Consider the following 21,708-nt stretch of genomic DNA (forward strand, 5'->3'; position numbering starts at 1 on the left):
ATACAGTCAGGTGCATAAATATTGGGACATTGACAGAATTTTCATATTTTGGCCTCTATTCACCACCACAATGGCTTTGAAATGAAACAAATAAGATGTGATTTAACTGCAGACTTTCAGATTTAATTTGAGGGTAATTACATCCAAATCAGGTGAACGGTGTAGAAATTACAACGGTTTCTATATGTGCCTCGCGCACAGCCTGGTCTGTGTATTTACATGTAGTCGTCCTGGTTACTTACCATGGTAACCACGCTGTGCGCGATTGCATCATTGCGCAAGCGCTCTGTCTCATGTTGATGACGCCAGCAGCAGCGTGGTGAGCAGGTGTACATTGTCACTATGGGATGTCACTGGGTATAAAGGTATGCACTGTATCTTTTTTCTGTAGTTCTTGATAAAAGTCGCCAGACTGAAACGTTGAACTTTGACCTTCCTGAGTCGTGAGTCTTCTTTGCACAAGTCCTGTGAGTGCCGCCGTCATTTCCATACATGTTTGGCAGTTTTTCCATTGGAGGGCACCCGGGCAAGTATCAGATCTTTTTGTGGAGTGCCGGCCATCTTTTGCAGTATATGTTACTTCTGGTTTGTTTTTCAATCCGGTTGGTTGCATGGCACCCCTTTAAATTACTCTTTCCGATATATCAGAACATTCCTTCTTTCTTTTTTTCCTGTTTTTTCTTATAGATTTGGGTTGCACAATACAGAAATAAGACTTTTTTTTCTCTTTTTTTTATTTCTTATGATTTTTTATTTTTTATTTTTTGATTTGTTATATGCGGACTAATTATTATCCTGTGCTTCATAACAAGAAGTATCTCTCATGTTTTTCATTTTTCATTCTTTTCATGTTTTTGAATAGACACAGGTCAGTGTCCTCTGGTCTTATTGCTATGTACATAAACAGTGTCTGAGCAACACTACATAGTGGTACATCATATAGTGGAGCACACAGCACCAGATGGTTATTGTAACCCCACACCTTTAACAACTATCATTGCCCGTTTGTACATTTCCATTCTTGCACTAGTGATGTCTCAGAGTCAGCCAGGGGCTACTAATATACCCTCAGATGGGAGTGGTTTTTTGAATATACAGTTACCAATAGGGGACATTCTCAGTTTCAGTGAGTCGGAAGCTGAAAATTTGTATTTCAAAGAAACCCTTTTAGACACAGCGGGCACACAATCTGTAGATGAATTGTTTACACAGATTCTTAAACTAAAGAAAAAATAAATTGATTACCACCTGCATGGGGTTACACTTTCAGATTATCATAAAGAAAGAAAAATCTCCAGAGGCTTTAGGGTTAAGAATGTTCCCACCATTGGACGAAACAACGTTGAGTTCTGTAAAAGATGGGTGGCAGTTTTAAATAAATGTTCGCTGGACCTCATCTTATTAGTCATAGAGGAATCCAGCAGTGAACTTAATATTATTCGTGATAAGATCAAATCGTTTGATACCACATACAAGACCCATCTCATTAATGACAGTTCCAACAACTGGTTTGACAAATTAAACACCCAAGTTGAGGAATACAAAAGAGATTTAATTAAATATAAAAAAGGCAAATTAGCAAAGGTGAACACGGACTACCAGGAACAGCGTGTATATTCCTGGGTAACAGGGAGATCCCTTAATCCCAAATTCCAACGTAATCGCTTTAGGAACACTCGGCGACCCTTTGATACAGAAGGGTCCAGTGGTGCTAATTCATCACAAAGTGATCAGGATATCCCTTCTTCTGTACTCCCAATCACACAACGCCCCCCTTTAGGGGTAGCCACTCGAGCACAAAAAGGAAACGATCCCGCACTCGACGTGGTAAACAGGGGTCGAGGCAGACGGGTATACAAAAAGAAAACGTAATCATTAACTTATCCTCCCGTGTCCTTTCCATGACAGAATCCAAACTATTACAAAGAGGCCTTACATTCATCCCCACATGTTCCTTTAATAGCTTCCATTGGAAGAAAGATTTATGGAGATTAAACAGGAGTTTGAAGCTCAAGGAGTTCTTCAGCAACTCAGACTCTACATCTATCACAACATCTAGTTCACTTTTTAAAAAAGCCTCCTCTTTTGATCCCCCTTCCAATAATGCCTCTATTAAAAGTTTCATTAGAATGTTGGATCATGAGGTAAGCTCCCAATTCAAAGGGAGAACACCAGTTCGACACAATTTATCTAAGGATGAATATAATGCATTGATCTCTTTGGGGAAGGACAATTCTATAATTATCCGTTCAGCGGATAAAGGGGGCGCCATTGTCATGCAGAACAGAGACCAGTATAGTGGTGAAATCTATCGACAGTTGAATGATGAAAAAACATATATTCCTCTCACCAGAGATCCTACCCCGTCCTTCAAAAAACAACTCGATGATAGTTTAACACAGGCTCACGAACGGGGGTACATAAACAAAGATATCAAGGAGTTTCTGATGACAGATAAACCCGTGGTTCCATTACTATACACACTACCCAAGATTCATAAATCACTCTCCGCACCACCTGGCCGTCCCATAATTTCAGCTAGGGATAGCCTTTACAGCAACACGTCCAAATACTTAGATTCCTTTTTACAACCCCTCATTTCCCTTGAGCCCACATTCTTGAAAGATTCGAACACTCTTCTTGATAAATTGCACAGTCTGAATAATCTTCCACATGATTTATTACTGTGCACGATAGACGTCAATTCGCTTTACACCAGTATACCACAACAGGAGGGTTGTGATTATATGGGTGCCTTTTTGAGATCACATTCTAATTACAAAGGCCCCAATATAGATTTTTTCCTGTGTCTATTGAAACAGACCTTGAACAACAACTATTTTCTTTTCGACAATAAATTTTTTCTCCAGAAGAAGGGTTGCGCAATGGGTTCCCATGTGGCACCTTCCTTTGCCAATATCTACATGTTTTTTGTTGAAAAATAACTTTTTCTCCACAATCCGGATTTCAACAAATTTCTAATCTTTTTTGTTCGATACATCGACGATATATTGGTCCTGTGGTCCGGCACGGAAGTGGAATTCACCTCGGTTATGTCTAAGATCAACACAATGCATCAATACATCACTTTCACTCATGAACAAAGTCACAGCGATGTGCATTTTTTGGATATAAATATCCATTGGTCCGGTACCGATTTTCAGACCTCCATTTACCATAAGCCAACCGACAGTAACACCTTACTACATGCACATAGCCATCACCCAACATCGCTCAAAAGAAGTCTCCCATATTCTCAGTTCTTACATGCACTAAGAATCACCACTGATCCAGTTCGAGCTGAACATGAAATTGACAGCATGATAATCAAATTTGTACAACGTGGGTACAGACTTAAAGATCTGACTGCAGCCAAATCCAAGGCAATTTCTGTACATGAAGTGACAGATAAAGGGATTAAAACAACAAGTAATAAAACAGATACGATGTTATTCGTTAACCAACATAACGTGCCAGCAAATTTATCAAACCACTGCCAAACGTCTTTGGCCGTTAATCAATACTGACAACTCCATCATGTCTTTAAAAAACTCGAGAATTATGTTGGGCTACAAACGATGGAAAAATTTAAAAGATTGGCTTGTACACAATGATATCACCCATGGTCCTGTCATTCCTGAACAACATTTCTTATTCAAAAAACCAGGATGCTATCGGTGCACTGGTTGCACGACTTGCAGTTTCATGGAAACCGGCCCAGATGTGGTACACCCACACTCAGGGAAACGCTTCCCCATCAGACATACACTAACATGCACTACCAAATGTGTGGTGTACATGATACGGTGTCCTTGCGGACTGGTTTACATCGGAAAGACCACTTGCACTGCCAGAATTAGAATGGCACAACATCGCACAGCTATTCGACAAGCATTAGAAGGAACGGAAATAGACCAGCCAGTGGCTCGTCACTTCAAGAATTTCCGACATTCATTATCCACTCTGGTATATAAACTAATTGATCATGTCCCCATCAACAAACGAGAAGGGGATAGGGATAAAAAGCTGTTACAACTTGAAACATTTTGGATTCATAAAATTAACACCATATCACCATTTGGTCTCAATGAACAACTCTCTTTTTCCTGTTTTTTTTGAGGGTTTCCTCACATCACTGCCACACAATGCAGTTACACTTATACTCCCAGGGTAGTTGTTACCCACATTTTCAGGCTTCATTATTGCTTTGTCTAATTTATATGTTTGTAATTTTCATGTTGTTTTTTCTATTTTTAATGCCAGGTGGTATTGATTTGTTTGGAGCTATCTGCTGTGTGTTGATTTGCTGTTGTCTTGGTTTTAGACATATGCAGGATGATCACACTTGGATTTATCATTCTTCTGCTACAGCCATACTACACTGGATATGCCTTATACCATCTGATCTTTGAAGCTAAGCAGTGTAGGCCAGGCTAGTACTTGAATGGGAGACCATCTAGGAATACCTGGTGCTGTAACATGGAGTTATCCTCATCTGATGTGCATCCGTTTGCATTTGCCGTCACTTTTCCTTATTCCACACAGTGGATGGACTCTTGTCAGATACATCCAGCTGGGCAGTGTTTTGATTATTTATTATTTGTAATGTGCACTGTGGAATCCCCTTTAGGATCCACCAGTCTATATTACATGGTGGACCTTTGAGAGTCTAATGACCTGCCATTTGTTTCACATCAGCTTTATATGTTACATTTTTTTCTTCTTGGCAGGGTCAGAACCACTCCATTATTAGCCTACAGGTTTCATTTGTTCAGTTTTGGTCATGTGGAGGTCATTTCATCCTCACAAGTTCATATATTGATTATTCAAACACACATTTTTTTATACATGCGTTGCTTGGTTTCACACTCGCTTAAGAGCTGGATAACATGTTTGACCTGTGGGTTCTGATTTTCAACATTACCCAAGACATATGCCACTTACCTGTTGTCATCATGTATGTTACATGGTACATGCTTGCTCATGTAGCAAGATCGATAATATGACTCTTTATTACATTGAAATTGTGTTGTTATTACCCGCATATATCATATTGTTGTTTCTGTATTGGCATCGTTGTTTAATTTGTATGTCACCGCTTGCTTTGCCACCTCACCAGGAATCATTACACAGTATTGCTATGTGTCTGCCTTGTCATAGCGACAGCGTGCTCGCTCCCCAGTGCGCAAGCAGGGGGCATTGTAGCACGCTTTAGTTGCAGAGCCTGGTCTGTGTATTTACATGTAGTCGTCCTGGTTACTTACCATGGTAACCACGCTGTGCGCGATTGCATCATTGCGCAAGTGCTCTGTCTCATGTTGATGACGCCAGCAGCAGCGTGGTGAGCAGGTGTACATTGTCACTATGGGATGTCACTGGGTATAAAGGTATGCACTGTATCTTTTTTCTGTAGTTCTTGATAAAAGTCGCCAGACTGAAACGTTGAACTTTGACCTTCCTGAGTCGTGAGTCTTCTTTGCACAAGTCCTGTGAGTGCCGCCGTCATTTCCATACATGTTTGGCAGTTTTTCCATTGGAGGGCACCCGGGCAAGTATCAGCTCTTTTTGTGGAGTGCCGGCCATCTTTTACAGTATATGTTACTTCTGGTTTGTTTTTCAATCCGGTTGGTTGCATGGCACCCCTTTAAATTACTCTTTCCGATATATCAGAACATTCCTTCTTTCTTTTTTTCCTGTTTTTTCTTATGGATTTGGGTTGCACAATACAGAAATAAGACTTTTTTTTCTCTTTTTTTTATTTCTTATGATTTTTTATTTTTTATTTTTTGATTTGTTATATGCGGACTAATTATTATCCTGTGCTTCATAACAAGAAGTATCTCTCATGTTTTTCATTTTTCATTCTTTTCATGTTTTTGAATAGACACAGGTCAGTGTCCTCTGGTCTTATTGCTATGTACATAAACAGTGTCTGAGCAACACTACATAGTGGTACATCATATAGTGGAGCACACAGCACCAGATGGTTATTGTAACCCCACACCTTTAACAACTATCATTGCCCGTTTGTACATTTCCATTCTGCACTAGTGATGTCTCAGAGTCTGCCAGGGGCTACTAATATACCCTCAGATGGGAGTGGTTTTTTGAATATACAGTTACCAATAGGGGACATTCTCAGTTTCAGTGAGTCGGAAGCTGAAAATTTGTATTTCAAAGAAACCCTTTTAGACACAGCGGGCACACAATCTGTAGATGAATTGTCAAACTAAAGAAAAAAGAAATTGATTACCACCTACACGGGGTTACACTTTCAGATTATCATAAAGAAAGAAAAATCCCCAGAGGCTTTAGGGTTAAGAATGTTCCCACCATTGGACGAAACAACGTTGAGTTCTGTAAAAGATGGGTGGCAGTTTTAAATAAATGTTCGCTGGACCTCATCTTATTAGTCATAGAGGAATCCAGCAGTGAACTTAATATTATTCGTGATAAGATCAAATCGTTTGATACCACATACAAGACCCATCTCATTAATGACAGTTCCAACAACTGGTTTGACAAATTAAACACCCAAGTTGAGGAATACAAAAGAGATTTAATTAAATATAAAAAAGACAAATTAGCAAAGGTGAACACGGACTACCAGGAACAGCGTGTATATTCCTGGGTAACAGGGAGATCCCTTAATCCCAAATTCCAACGTAATCGCTTTAGGAACACTCGGCGACCCTTTGATACAGAAGGGTCCAGTGGTGCTAATTCATCACAAAGTGATCAGGATATCCCTTCTTCTGTACTCCCAATCACACAACGCCCCCCTTTAGGGGTAGCCACTCGAGCACAAAAAGGAAACGATCCCGCACTCGACGTGGTAAACAGGGGTCGAGGCAGATGGGTATACAAAAAGAAAACGTAATCATTAACTTATCCTCCCGTGTCCTTTCCATGACAGAATCCAAACTATTACAAAGAGGCCTTACATTCATCCCCACATGTTCCTTTAATAGCTTCCATTGGAAGAAAGATTTATGGAGATTAAACAGGAGTTTGAAGCTCAAGGAGTTCTTCAGCAACTCAGACTCTACATCTATCACAACATCTAGTTCACTTTTTAAAAAAGCCTCCTCTTTTGATCCCCCTTCCAATAATGCCTCTATTAAAAGTTTCATTAGAATGTTGGATCATGAGGTAAGCTCCCAATTCAAAGGGAGAACACCAGTTCGACACAATTTATCTAAGGATGAATATAATGCATTGATCTCTTTGGGGAAGGACAATTCTATAATTATCCGTTCAGCGGATAAAGGGGGCGCCATCGTCATTCAGAACAGAGACCAGTATAGTGGTGAAATCTATCGACAGTTGAATGATGAAAAAACATATATTCCTCTCACCAGAGATCCTACCCCGTCCTTCAAAAAACAACTCGATGATAGTTTAACACAGGCTCACGAACGGGGGTACATAAACAAAGATATCAAGGAGTTTCTGACGACAGATAAACCCGTGGTTCCATTACTATACACACTACCCAAGATTCATAAGTCACTCTCCGCACCACCTGGCCGTCCCATAATTTCAGCTAGGGATAGCCTTTACAGCAACACGTCCAAATACTTAGATTCCTTTTTACAACCCCTCATTTCCCTTGAGCCCACATTCTTGAAAGATTCGAACACTCTTCTTGATAAATTGCACAGTCTGAATAATCTTCCACATGATTTATTACTGTGCACGATAGACGTCAATTCGCTTTACACCAGTATACCACAACAGGAGGGTTGTGATTATATGGGTGCCTTTTTGAGATCACATTCTAATTACAAAGGCCCCAATATAGATTTTTTCCTGTGTCTATTGAAACAGACCTTGAACAACAACTATTTTCTTTTCGACAATAAATTTTTTCTCCAGAAGAAGGGTTGCGCAATGGGTTCCCATGTGGCACCTTCCTTTGCCAATATCTACATGTTTTTTGTTGAAAAATAACTTTTTCTCCACAATCCGGATTTCAACAAATTTCTAATCTTTTTTGTTCGATACATCGACGATATATTGGTCCTGTGGTCCGGCACGGAAGTGGAATTCACCTCGGTTATGTCTAAGATCAACACAATGCATCAATACATCACTTTCACTCATGAACAAAGTCACAGCGATGTGCATTTTTTGGATATAAATATCCATTGGTCCGGTACCGATTTTCAGACCTCCATTTACCATAAGCCAACCGACAGTAACACCTTACTACATGCACATAGCCATCACCCAACATCGCTCAAAAGAAGTCTCCCATATTCTCAGTTCTTACGTGCACTAAGAATCACCACTGATCCCGTTCGAGCTGAACATGAAATTGACAGCATGATAATCAAATTTGTACAACGTGGGTACAGACTTAAAGATCTGACTGCAGCCAAATCCAAGGCAATTTCTGTACATGAAGTGACAGATAAAGGGATTAAAACAACAAGTAATAAAACAGATACGATGTTATTCGTTAACCAACATAACGTTGCCAGCAAATTTATCAACACCACTGCCAAACGTCTTTGGCCGTTAATCAATACTGACAACTCCATCATGTCTTTAAAATACTCGAGAATTATGTTGGGCTACAAACGAGGGAAAAATTTAAAAGATTGGCTTGTACACAATGATATCAACCATGGTCCTGTCATTCCTGAACAACATTTCTTATTCAAAAAACCAGGATGCTATCGGTGCACTGGTTGCACGACTTGCAGTTTCATGGAAACCGGCCCAGATGTGGTACACCCACACTCAGGGAAACGCTTCCCCATCAGACATACACTAACATGCACTACCAAATGTGTGGTGTACATGATACGGTGTCCTTGCGGACTGGTTTACATCGGAAAGACCACTTGCACTGCCAGAATTAGAATGGCACAACATCGCACAGCTATTCGACAAGCATTAGAAGGAAAGGAAATAGACCAGCCAGTGGCTCGTCACTTCAAGAATTTCCGACATTCATTATCCACTCTGGTATATAAACTAATTGATCATGTCCCCATCAACAAACAAGGAGGGGATAGGGATAAAAAGCTGTTACAACTTGAAACATTTTGGAAGATTAAAATTAACACCATATCACCATTTGGTCTCAATGAACAACTCTCTTTTTCCTGTTTTTTTTGAGGGTTTCCTCACATCACTGCCACACAATGCAGTTACACTTATACTCACAGGGTAGTTGTTACCCACATTTTCAGGCTTCATTATTGCTTTGTCTAATTTATATGTTTGTAATTTTCATGTTGTTTTTTCTATTTTTAATGCCAGGTGGTATTGATTTGTTTGGAGCTATCTGCTGTGTGTTGATTTGCTGTTGTCTCGGTTTTAGACATATGCAGGATGATCACACTTGGATTTATTATTCTTCTGCTACAGCCATACTACACTGGATACGCCTTATACCGTCTGATCTTTGAAGCTAAGCAGTGTAGGCCAGGCTAGTACTTGAATGGGAGACCATCTAGGAATACCTGGTGCTGTAACATGGAGTTATCCTTATCTGATGTGCATCCGTTTGCATTTGCCGTCACTTTTCCTTATTCCACACAGTGGATGGACTCTTGTCAGATACATCCAGCTGGGCAGTGTTTTGATTATTTATTATTTGTAATGCGCACTGTGGAATCCCCTTTAGGATCCACCAGTCTATATTACATGGTGGACCTTTGAGAGTCTAATGACCTGCCATTTGTTTCACATCAGCTTTATATGTCACATTTTTTTCTTCTTGGCAGGGTCAGAACCACTCCATTATTAGCCTACAGGTTTCATTTGTTCAGTTTTGGTCATGTGGAGGTCATTTCATCCTCACAAGTTCATATATTGATTATTCAAACACACATTTTTTTATACATGCGTTGCTTGGTTTCACACTCGCTTAAGAGCTGGATAACATGTTTGACCTGTGGGTTCTGATTTTCAACATTACCCAAGACATATGCCACTTACCTGTTGTCATCATGTATGTTACATGGTACATGCTTGCTCATGTAGCAAGATCGATAATATGACTCTTTATTACATTGAAATTGTGTTGTTATTACCCGCATATATCATATTGTTGTTTCTGTATTGGCATCGTTGTTTAATTTGTATGTCACCGCTTGCTTTGCCACCTCACCAGGAATCATTACACAGTATTGCTATGTGTCTGCCTTGTCATAGCGACAGCGTGCTCGCTCCCCAGTGCGCAAGCAGGGGGGATTGTAGCACGCTTTCGTTGCAGAGCCTGGTCTGTGTATTTACATGTAGTCATCCTGGTTACTTACCATGGTAACCACGCTGTGCGCGATTGCATCATTGCGCAAGTGCTCTGTCTCATGTTGATGACGCCAGCAGCAGCGTGGTGAGCAGGTGTACATTGTCACTATGGGATGTCACTGGGTATAAAGGTATGCACTGTATCTTTTTTCTGTAGTTCTTGATAAAAGTCGCCAGACTGAAACGTTGAACTTTGACCTTCCTGAGTCGTGAGTCTTCTTTGCACAAGTCCTGTGAGTGCCGCCGTCATTTCCATACATGTTTGGCAGTTTTTCCATTGGAGGGCACCCGGGCAAGTATCAGCTCTTTTTGTGGAGTGCCGGCCATCTTTTGCAGTATATGTTACTTCTGGTTTGTTTTTCAATCCGGTTGGTTGCATGGCACCCCTTTAAATTACTCTTTCCGATATATCAGAACATTCCTTCTTTCTTTTTTTCCTGTTTTTTCTTATGGATTTGGGTTGCACAATACAGAAATAAGACTTTTTTTTCTCTTTTTTTTATTTCTTATGATTTTTTATTTTTTATTTTTTGATTTGTTATATGCGGACTAATTATTATCCTGTGCTTCATAACAAGAAGTATCTCTCATGTTTTTCATTTTTCATTCTTTTCATGTTTTTGAATAGACACAGGTCAGTGTCCTCTGGTCTTATTGCTATGTACATAAACAGTGTCTGAGCAACACTACATAGTGGTACATCATATAGTGGAGCACACAGCACCAGATGGTTATTGTAACCCCACACCTTTAACAACTATCATTGCCCGTTTGTACATTTCCATTCTGCACTAGTGATGTCTCAGAGTCTGCCAGGGGCTACTAATATACCCTCAGATGGGAGTGGTTTTTTGAATATACAGTTACCAATAGGGGACATTCTCAGTTTCAGTGAGTCGGAAGCTGAAAATTTGTATTTCAAAGAAACCCTTTTAGACACAGCGGGCACACAATCTGTAGATGAATTGTCAAACTAAAGAAAAAAGAAATTGATTACCACCTACACGGGGTTACACTTTCAGATTATCATAAAGAAAGAAAAATCCCCAGAGGCTTTAGGGTTAAGATGTTCCCACCATTGGACGAAACAACGTTGAGTTCTGTAAAAGATGGGTGGCAGTTTTAAATAAATGTTCGCTGGACCTCATCTTATTAGTCATAGAGGAATCCAGCAGTGAACTTAATATTATTCGTGATAAGATCAAATCGTTTGATACCACATACAAGACCCATCTCATTAATGACAGTTCCAACAACTGGTTTGACAAATTAAACACCCAAGTTGAGGAATACAAAAGAGATTTAATTAAATATAAAAAAGACAAATTAGCAAAGGTGAACACGGACTACCAGGAACAGCGTGTATATTCCTGGGTAACAGGGAGATCCCTTAATCCCAAATTCCAACGTAATCGCTTTAGGAACACTCGGCGACCCTTTGATACAGAAGGGTCCAGTGGTGCTAATTCATCACAAAGTGATCAGGATATCCCTTCTTCTGTACTCCCAATCACACAACGCCCCCCTTTAGGGGTAGCCACTCGAGCACAAAAAGGAAACGATCCCGCACTCGACGTGGTAAACAGGGGTCGAGGCAGACGGGTATACAAAAAGAAAACATAATCATTAACTTATCCTCCCGTGTCCTTTCCATGACAGAATCCAAACTATTACAAAGAGGCCTTACATTCATCCCCACATGTTCCTTTAATAGCTTCCATTGGAAGAAAGATTTATGGAGATTAAACAGGAGTTTGAAGCTCAAGGAGTTCTTCAGCAACTCAGACTCTACATCTATCTCAACATCTAGTTCACTTTTTAAAAAAGCCTCCTCTTTTGATCCCCCTTCCAATAATGCCTCTATTAAAAGTTTCATTAGAATGTTGGATCATGAGGTAAGCTCCCAATTCAAAGGGAGAACACCAGTTCGACACAATTTATCTAAGGATGAATATAATGCATTGATCTCTTTGGGGAAGGACAATTCTATAATTATCCGTTCAGCGGATAAAGGGGGCGCCATCGTCATTCAGAACAGAGACCAGTATAGTGGTGAAATCTATCGACAGTTGAATGATGAAAAAACATATATTCCTCTCACCAGAGATCCTACCCCGTCCTTCAAAAAACAACTCGATGATAGTTTAACACAGGCTCACGAACGGGGGTACATAAACAAAGATATCAAGGAGTTTCTGACGACAGATAAACCCGTGGTTCCATTACTATACACACTACCCAAGATTCATAAGTCACTCTCCGCACCACCTGGCCGTCCCATAATTTCAGCTAGGGATAGCCTTTACAGCAACACGTCCAAATACTTAGATTCCTTTTTACAACCCCTCATTTCCCTTGAGCCCACATTCTTGAAAGATTCGAACACTCTTCTTGATAAATTGCACAGTCTGAATAATCTTCCACATGATTTATTACTGTGCACGATAGACGTCAATTCGCTTTACACCAGTATACCACAACAGGAGGGTTGTGATTATATGGGTGCCTTTTTGAGATCACATTCTAATTACAAAGGCCCCAATATAGATTTTTTCCTGTGTCTATTGAAACAGACCTTGAACAACAACTATTTTCTTTTCGAAAATAAATTTTTTCTCCAGAAGAAGGGTTGCGCAATGGGTTCCCATGTGGCACCTTCCTTTGCCAATATCTACATGTTTTTTGTTGAAAAAGAACTTTTTCTCCACAATCCGGATTTCAACAAATTTCTAATCTTTTTTGTTCGATACATCGACGATATATTGGTCCTGTGGTCCGGCACGGAAGTGGAATTCACCTCGGTTATGTCTAAGATCAACACAATGCATCAATACATCACTTTCACTCATGAACAAAGTCACAGCGATGTGCATTTTTTGGATATAAATATCCATTGGTCCGGTACCGATTTTCAGACCTCCATTTACCATAAGCCAACCGACAGTAACACCTTACTACATGCACATAGCCATCACCCAACATCGCTCAAAAGAAGTCTCCCATATTCTCAGTTCTTACGTGCACTAAGAATCACCACTGATCCCGTTCGAGCTGAACATGAAATTGACAGCATGATAATCAAATTTGTACAACGTGGGTACAGACTTAAAGATCTGACTGCAGCCAAATCCAAGGCAATTTCTGTACATGAAGTGACAGATAAAGGGATTAAAACAACAAGTAATAAAACAGATACGATGTTATTCGTTAACCAACATAACGTTGCCAGCAAATTTATCAACACCACTGCCAAACGTCTTTGGCCGTTAATCAATACTGACAACTCCATCATGTCTTTAAAATACTCGAGAATTATGTTGGGCTACAAACGAGGGAAAAATTTAAAAGATTGGCTTGTACACAATGATATCAACCATGGTCCTGTCATTCCTGAACAACATTTCTTATTCAAAAAACCAGGATGCTATCGGTGCACTGGTTGCACGACTTGCAGTTTCATGGAAACCGGCCCAGATGTGGTACACCCACACTCAGGGAAACGCTTCCCCATCAGACATACACTAACATGCACTACCAAATGTGTGGTGTACATGATACGGTGTCCTTGCGGACTGGTTTACATCGGAAAGACCACTTGCACTGCCAGAATTAGAATGGCACAACATCGCACAGCTATTCGACAAGCATTAGAAGGAAAGGAAATAGACCAGCCAGTGGCTCGTCACTTCAAGAATTTCCGACATTCATTATCCACTCTGGTATATAAACTAATTGATCATGTCCCCATCAACAAACGAGGAGGGGATAGGGATAAAAAGCTGTTACAACTTGAAACATTTTGGAAGATTAAAATTAACACCATATCACCATTTGGTCTCAATGAACAACTCTCTTTTTCCTGTTTTTTTTGAGGGTTTCCTCACATCACTGCCACACAATGCAGTTACACTTATACTCACAGGGTAGTTGTTACCCACATTTTCAGGCTTCATTATTGCTTTGTCTAATTTATATGTTTGTAATTTTCATGTTGTTTTTTCTATTTGTAATGCCAGGTGGTATTGATTTGTTTGGAGCTATCTGCTGTGTGTTGATTTGCTGTTGTCTCGGTTTTAGACATATGCAGGATGATCACACTTGGATTTATCATTCTTCTGCTACAGCCATACTACACTGGATACGCCTTATACCGTCTGATCTTTGAAGCTAAGCAGTGTAGGCCAGGCTAGTACTTGAATGGGAGACCATCTAGGAATACCTGGTGCTGTAACATGGAGTTATCCTTATCTGATGTGCATCCGTTTGCATTTGCCGTCACTTTTCCTTATTCCACACAGTGGATGGACTCTTGTCAGATACATCCAGCTGGGCAGTGTTTTGATTATTTATTATTTGTAATGTGCACTGTGGAATCCCCTTTAGGATCCACCAGTCTATATTACATGGTGGACCTTTGAGAGTCTAATGACCTGCCATTTGTTTCACATCAGCTTTATATGTCACATTTTTTTCTTCTTGGCAGGGTCAGAACCACTCCATTATTAGCCTAAAGGTTTCATTTGTTCAGTTTTGGTCATGTGGAGGTCATTTCATCCTCACAAGTTCATATATTGATTATTCAAACACACATTTTTTTATACATGCGTTGCTTGGTTTCACACTCGCTTAAGAGCTGGATAACATGTTTGACCTGTGGGTTCTGATTTTCAACATTACCCAAGACATATGCCACTTACCTGTTGTCATCATGTATGTTACATGGTACATGCTTGCTCATGTAGCAAGATCGATAATATGACTCTTTATTACATTGAAATTGTGTTGTTATTACCCGCATATATCATATTGTTGTTTCTGTATTGGCATCGTTGTTTAATTTGTATGTCACCGCTTGCTTTGCCACCTCACCAGGAATCATTACACAGTATTGCTATGTGTCTGCCTTGTCATAGCGACAGCGTGCTCGCTCCCCATTGCGCAAGCGGGGGGGATTGTAGCACGCTTTCGTTGCAGAGCCTGGTCTGTGTATTTACATGTAGTCGTCCTGGTTACTTACCATGGTAACCACGCTGTGCGCGATTGCATCATTGCGCAAGCGCTCTGTCTCATGTTGATGACGCCAGCAGCAGCGTGGTGAGCAGGTGTACATTGTCACTATGGGATGTCACTGGGTATAAAGGTATGCACTGTATCTTTTTTCTGTAGTTCTTGATAAAAGTCGCCAGACTGAAACGTTGAACTTTGACCTTCCTGAGTCGTGAGTCTTCTTTGCACAAGTCCTGTGAGTGCCGCCGTCATTTCCATACATGTTTGGCAGTTTTTCCATTGGAGGGCACCCGGGCAAGTATCAGCTCTTTTTGTGGAGTGATAAAAAAATATATATTCTGCGCTATGGATGTTATTTTGAAAGCAGCTCCTAATAAAATAATTTCAATATGTAACAAATAAAGAGCGCTTGTGAATAAACATGTATGAATGTAACGCAATACCTGTAAAAAAAAAAAAAAAAAAAGGGATTAGTAAAAGATGTTTAAAACCCTTTTTTAATTTTAGCAAAGTCCATAATTGACATCAGGGTTCCGATAACATGCCTTGCAGTGCGGTGTGATACTGGAGTCAGACGTGAAAAACTAACTGTCTCTCCCTATATCTGCCTACCTTTAACGGCTTCCGCTCCGTCCGGCTGGTTCCCTGCACGGGGTGATCGTCTTCTTCGTCCGTGTAAACGGCCCGATGCTGCAAAGGTGCAGTGTGATGACGTCACTATGTCTCTGCTGTGTGTCAGATGTGCGCTAAAACCAACGCGTTTCAGGCTCCTTGAAAAAGGGCCAGGAGCCTGAAACGCGTTGGTTTTAGCGCACATCTGACACACAGCAGAGACATAGTGACGTCATCACACTGCACCTTTGCAGCATCGGGCCGTTTACACGGACGAAGAAGACGATCTTTTTGTGGAGTGCCGGCCATCTTTTGCAGTATATGTTACTTCTGGTTTGTTTTTCAATCCGGTTGGTTGCATGGCACCCCCTTAAATTACTCTTTCCGATATATCAGAACATTCCTTCTTTCTTTTTTTCCTGTTTTTTCTTATGGATTTGGGTTGCACAATACAGAAATAAGACTTTTTTTTCTCTTTTTTTTATTTCTTATGATTTTTTATTTTTTATTTTTTGATTTGTTATATGCGGACTAATTATTATCCTGTGCTTCATAACAAGAAGTATCTCTCATGTTTTTCATTTTTCATTCTTTTCATGTTTTTGAATAGACACAGGTCAGTGTCCTCTGGTCTTATTGCTATGTACATAAACAGTGTCTGAGCAACACTACATAGTGGTACATCATATAGTGGAGCACACAGCACCAGATGGTTATTGTAACCCCACACCTTTAACAACTATCATTGCCCGTTTGTACATTTCCATTCTGCACTAGTGATGTCTCAGAGTCAGCCAGGGGCTACTAATATACCCTCAGATGGGAGTGGTTTTTTGAATATACAGTTACCAATAGGGGACATTCTCAGTTTCAGTGAGTCGGAAGCTGAAAATTTGTATTTCAAAGAAACCCTTTTAGACACAGCGGGCACACAATCTGTAGATGAATTGTTTACACAGATTCTCAAACTAAAGAAAAAAGAAATTGATTACCACCTGCACGGGGTTACACTTTCAGATTATCATAAAGAAAGAAAAATCCCCAGAGGCTTTAGGGTTAAGAATGTTCCCACCATTGGACGAAACAACGTTGAGTTCTGTAAAAGATGGGTGGCAGTTTTAAATAAATGTTCGCTGGACCTCATCTTAGTAGTCATAGAGGAATCCAGCAGTGAACTTAATATTATTCGTGATAAGATCAAATCGTTTGATACCACATACAAGACCCATCTCATTAATGACAGTTCCAACAACTGGTTTGACAAATTAAACACCCAAGTTGAGGAATACAAAAGAGATTTAATTAAATATAAAAAAGACAAATTAGCAAAGGTGAACACGGACTACCAGGAACAGCGTGTATATTTCTGGGTAACTGGGAGATCCCTTAATCCCAAATTCCAACGTAATCGCTTTAGGAACACTCGGCGACCCTTTGATACAGAAGGGTCCAGTGGTGCTAATTCATCACAAAGTGATCAGGATATCCCTTCTTCTGTACTCCCAATCACACAACGCCCCCCTTTAGGGGTAGCCACTCGAGCACAAAAAGGAAACGATCCCGCACTCGACGTGGTAAACAGGGGTCGAGGCAGACGGGTATACAAAAAGAAAACGTAATCATTAACTTATCCTCCCGTGTCCTTTCCATGACAGAATCCAAACTATTACAAAGAGGCCTTACATTCTTCCCCACATGTTCCTTTAATAGCTTCCATTGGAAGAAAGATTTATGGAGATTAAACAGGAGTTTGAAGCTCAAGGAGTTCTTCAGCAACTCAGACTCTACATCTATCACAACATCTAGTTCACTTTTTAAAAAAGCCTCCTCTTTTGATCCCCCTTCCAATAATGCCTCTATTAAAAGTTTCATTAGAATGTTGGATCATGAGGTAAGCTCCCAATTCAAAGGGAGAACACCAGTTCGACACAATTTATCTAAGGATGAATATAATGCATTGATCTCTTTGGGGAAGGACAATTCTATAATTATCCGTTCAGCGGATAAAGGGGGCGCCATCGTCATTCAGAACAGAGACCAGTATAGTGGTGAAATCTATCGACAGTTGAATGATGAAAAAACATATATTCCTCTCACCAGAGATCCTACCCCGTCCTTCAAAAAACAACTCGATGATAGTTTAACACAGGCTCACGAACGGGGGTACATAAACAAAGATATCAAGGAGTTTCTGACGACAGATAAACCCGTGGTTCCATTACTATACACACTACCCAAGATTCATAAATCACTCTCCGCACCACCTGGCCGTCCCATAATTTCAGCTAGGGATAGCCTTTACAGCAACACGTCCAAATACTTAGATTCCTTTTTACAACCCCTCATTTCCCTTGAGCCCACATTCTTGAAAGATTCGAACACTCTTCTTGATAAATTGCACAGTCTGAATAATCTTCCACATGATTTATTACTGTGCACGATAGACGTCAATTCGCTTTACACCAGTATACCACAACAGGAGGGTTGTGATTATATGGGTGCCTTTTTGAGATCACATTCTAATTACAAAGGCCCCAATATAGATTTTTTCCTGTGTCTATTGAAACAGACCTTGAACAACAACTATTTTCTTTTCGACAATAAATTTTTTCTCCAGAAGAAGGGTTGCGCAATGGGTTCCCATGTGGCACCTTCCTTTGCCAATATCTACATGTTTTTTGTTGAAAAAGAACTTTTTCTCCACAATCCGGATTTCAACAAATTTCTAATCTTTTTTGTTCGATACATCGACGATATATTGGTCCTGTGGTCCGGCACGGAAATGGAATTCACCTCGGTCATGTCTAAGATCAACACAATGCATCAATACATCACTTTCACTCATGAACAAAGTCACAGCGATGTGCATTTTTTGGATATAAATATCCATTGGTCCGGTACCGATTTTCAGACCTCCATTTACCATAAGCCAACCAACAGTAACACCTTACTACATGCACAAAGCCATCACCCAACATCGCTCAAAAGAAGTCTCCCATATTCTCAGTTCTTACGTGCACTAAGAATCACCACTGATCCAGTTCGAGCTGAACATGAAATTGACAGCATGATAATCAAATTTGTACAACGTGGGTACAGACTTAAAGATCTGACTGCAGCCAAATCCAAGGCAATTTCTGTACATGAAGTGACAGATAAAGGGATTAAAACAACAAGTAATAAAACAGATACGATGTTATTCGTTAACCAACATAACGTTGCCAGCAAATTTATCAACACCACTGCCAAACGTCTTTGGCCGTTAATCAATACTGACAACTCCATCATGTCTTTAAAAAACTCGAGAATTATGTTGGGCTACAAACGATGGAAAAATTTAAAAGATTGGCTTGTACACAATGATATCAACCATGGTCCTGTCATTCCTGAACAACATTTCTTATTCAAAAAACCAGGATGCTATCGGTGCACTGGTTGCACGACTTGCAGTTTCATGGAAACCGGCCCAGATGTGGTACACCCACACTCAGGGAAACGCTTCCCCATCAGACATACACTAACATGCACTACCAAATGTGTGGTGTACTTGATACGGTGTCCTTGCGGACTGGTTTACATCGGAAAGACCACTTGCACTGCCAGAATTAGAATGGCACAACATCGCACAGCTATTCGACAAGCATTAGAAGGAAAGGAAATAGACCAGCCAGTGGCTCGTCACTTCAAGAATTTCCGACATTCATTATCCACTCTGGTATATAAACTAATTGATCATGTCCCCATCAACAAACGAGGAGGGGATAGGGATAAAAAGCTGTTACAACTTGAAACATTTTGGATTCATAAAATGAACACCATATCACCATTTGGTCTCAATGAACAACTCTCTTTTTCCTGTTTTTTTTGAGGGTTTCCTCACATCACTGCCACACAATGCAGTTACACTTATACTCACAGGGTAGTTGTTACCCACATTTTCAGGCTTCATTATTGCTTTGTCTAATTTATATGTTTGTAATTTTCATGTTGTTTTTTCTATTTTTAATGCCAGGTGGTATTGATTTGTTTGGAGCTATCTGCTGTGTGTTGATTTGCTGTTGTCTCGGTTTTAGACATATGCAGGATGATCACACTTGGATTTATCATTCTTCTGCTACAGCCATACTACACTGGATACGCCTTATACCGTCTGATCTTTGAAGCTAAGCAGTGTAGGCCAGGCTAGTACTTGAATGGGAGACCATCTAGGAATACCTGGTGCTGTAACATGGAGTTATCCTTATCTGATGTGCATCCGTTTGCATTTGCCGTCACTTTTCCTTATTCCACACAGTGGATGGACTCTTGTCAGATACATCCAGCTGGGCAGTGTTTTGATTATTTATTATTTGTAATGTGCACTGTGGAATCCCCTTTAGGATCCACCAGTCTATATTACATGGTGGACCTTTGAGAGTCCAATGACCTGCCATTTGTTTCACATCAGCTTTATATTAGGGGTGAGCGGGTTCGGATTTCTGAAATCCGAACCCCCCCGAGCCCCCCCGATCCGAGTCCGATCCGAGTCAGGCTCGACTTTTCCCGCCTGACTCGGATCTGACATCGAGGCAAAACGTCATCATCCCGCCTTCCGAGTCTCGCGGGTTTTGGATCCTATATAAGGTACCCGCGTCGGCGCCATTTTCTCACTCGGCTGTGGACAGTGAAGAGGGAGGGTGGGAGTTAGTGCTGTGTAGTGTAGTGTAGTGTAGTGCTGCTGTTGTCCACTACTTCAAAGTCCATAGGGGCTGGCTGTGTTGTGCTGTGCTGCTGTTGTTAATAGGGGCTGTGTCCACTACTTCAAAGTCCATAGGGGCTGGCTGGACTGTGTTGTGCAGTCAGTTCCAAAGTCCTGTGCAGTGTCCCAGTCCTAAAGGGGTGCTGTAGTGTTGTCCAGGGGGTGCTCTGTCCATCAGGGGTGCTCCCCCCAAGTGCTAAAAAAATAATATATTTTCTGTGTTTGTGAATTGTGTGCGCAGTAGCCGCACGTGCATCAACAAAGTAGTGCCAAGCGTGCGCCTGTGTCATAAGTAAAGGGCCGGCTGGCTTGACCGTTAAGGGTGCTGTAACCCCCGAAAGTACACTCCAGTCCAAACCAAAAAAAAAATTATTTTCTGTGTTTGTGAATTGTGTGCGCAGTAGCCGCACGTGCATCAACAAAGTAGTGCCAAGCGTGCGCCTGTGTCATAAGTAAAGGGCCGGCTGGCTTGACCGTTAAGGGTGCTGTAACCCCCGAAAGTACACTCCAGTCCAAACCTAAAAAAAAATTATTTTCTGTGTTTGTGAATTGTGTGCGCAGTAGCCGCACGTGCATCAACAAAGTAGTGCCAAGCGTGCGCCTGTGTCATAAGTAAAGGGCCGGCTGGCTTGACCGTTAAAGGGTGCTGTAACCCCCGAAAGTACACTCCAGTCCAAACCAAAAAAAAATTATTTTCTGTGTTTGTGAATTGTGTGCGCAGTAGCCGCACGTGCATCAACAAAGTAGTGCCAAGCGTGCGCCTGTGTCATAAGTAAAGGGCCGGCTGGCTTGACCGTTAAGGGTGCTGTAACCCCCGAAAGTACACTCCAGTCCAAACCTAAAAAAAAATTATTTTCTGTGTTTGTGAATTGTGTGCGCAGTAGCCGCACGTGCATCAACAAAGTAGTGCCAAGAGTGCCCCTGTGTCATAAGTAAAGGGCCGGCTGGCTTGACCGTTAAAGGGTGCTGTAACCCCCGAAAGTACACTCCAGTCCAAACCAAAAAAAAATTATTTTCTGTGTTTGTGAATTGTGTGCGCAGTAGCCGCACGTGCATCAACAAAGTAGTGCCAAGCGTGCGCCTGT

General features: G+C 40.8%; 4 pseudogenes; all 4 read left to right on the forward strand.

Annotated features, from left to right (window-relative positions):
* The first annotated feature begins 4,363 nt into the window (after window positions 1–4,363).
* Window positions 4,364–4,481, forward strand: LOC148474445 (5S ribosomal RNA; annotated as a pseudogene).
* A 4,892-nt stretch (window positions 4,482–9,373) lies between these two features.
* LOC148474446 (5S ribosomal RNA) lies at window positions 9,374–9,491 on the forward strand (annotated as a pseudogene).
* Window positions 9,492–14,382: 4,891 nt separating this feature from the next.
* On the forward strand, window positions 14,383–14,500 carry LOC148474447 (5S ribosomal RNA; annotated as a pseudogene).
* Window positions 14,501–19,997: 5,497 nt separating this feature from the next.
* LOC148474448 (5S ribosomal RNA) lies at window positions 19,998–20,115 on the forward strand (annotated as a pseudogene).
* Window positions 20,116–21,708: the final 1,593 nt, after the last annotated feature.

The sequence above is a fragment of the Taudactylus pleione genome, unplaced genomic scaffold (assembly GCF_031769625.1).
Source record: "Taudactylus pleione unplaced genomic scaffold, aTauple2 ptg000845l, whole genome shotgun sequence".
Lineage (NCBI taxonomy): Eukaryota > Metazoa > Chordata > Amphibia > Anura > Myobatrachidae > Taudactylus > Taudactylus pleione.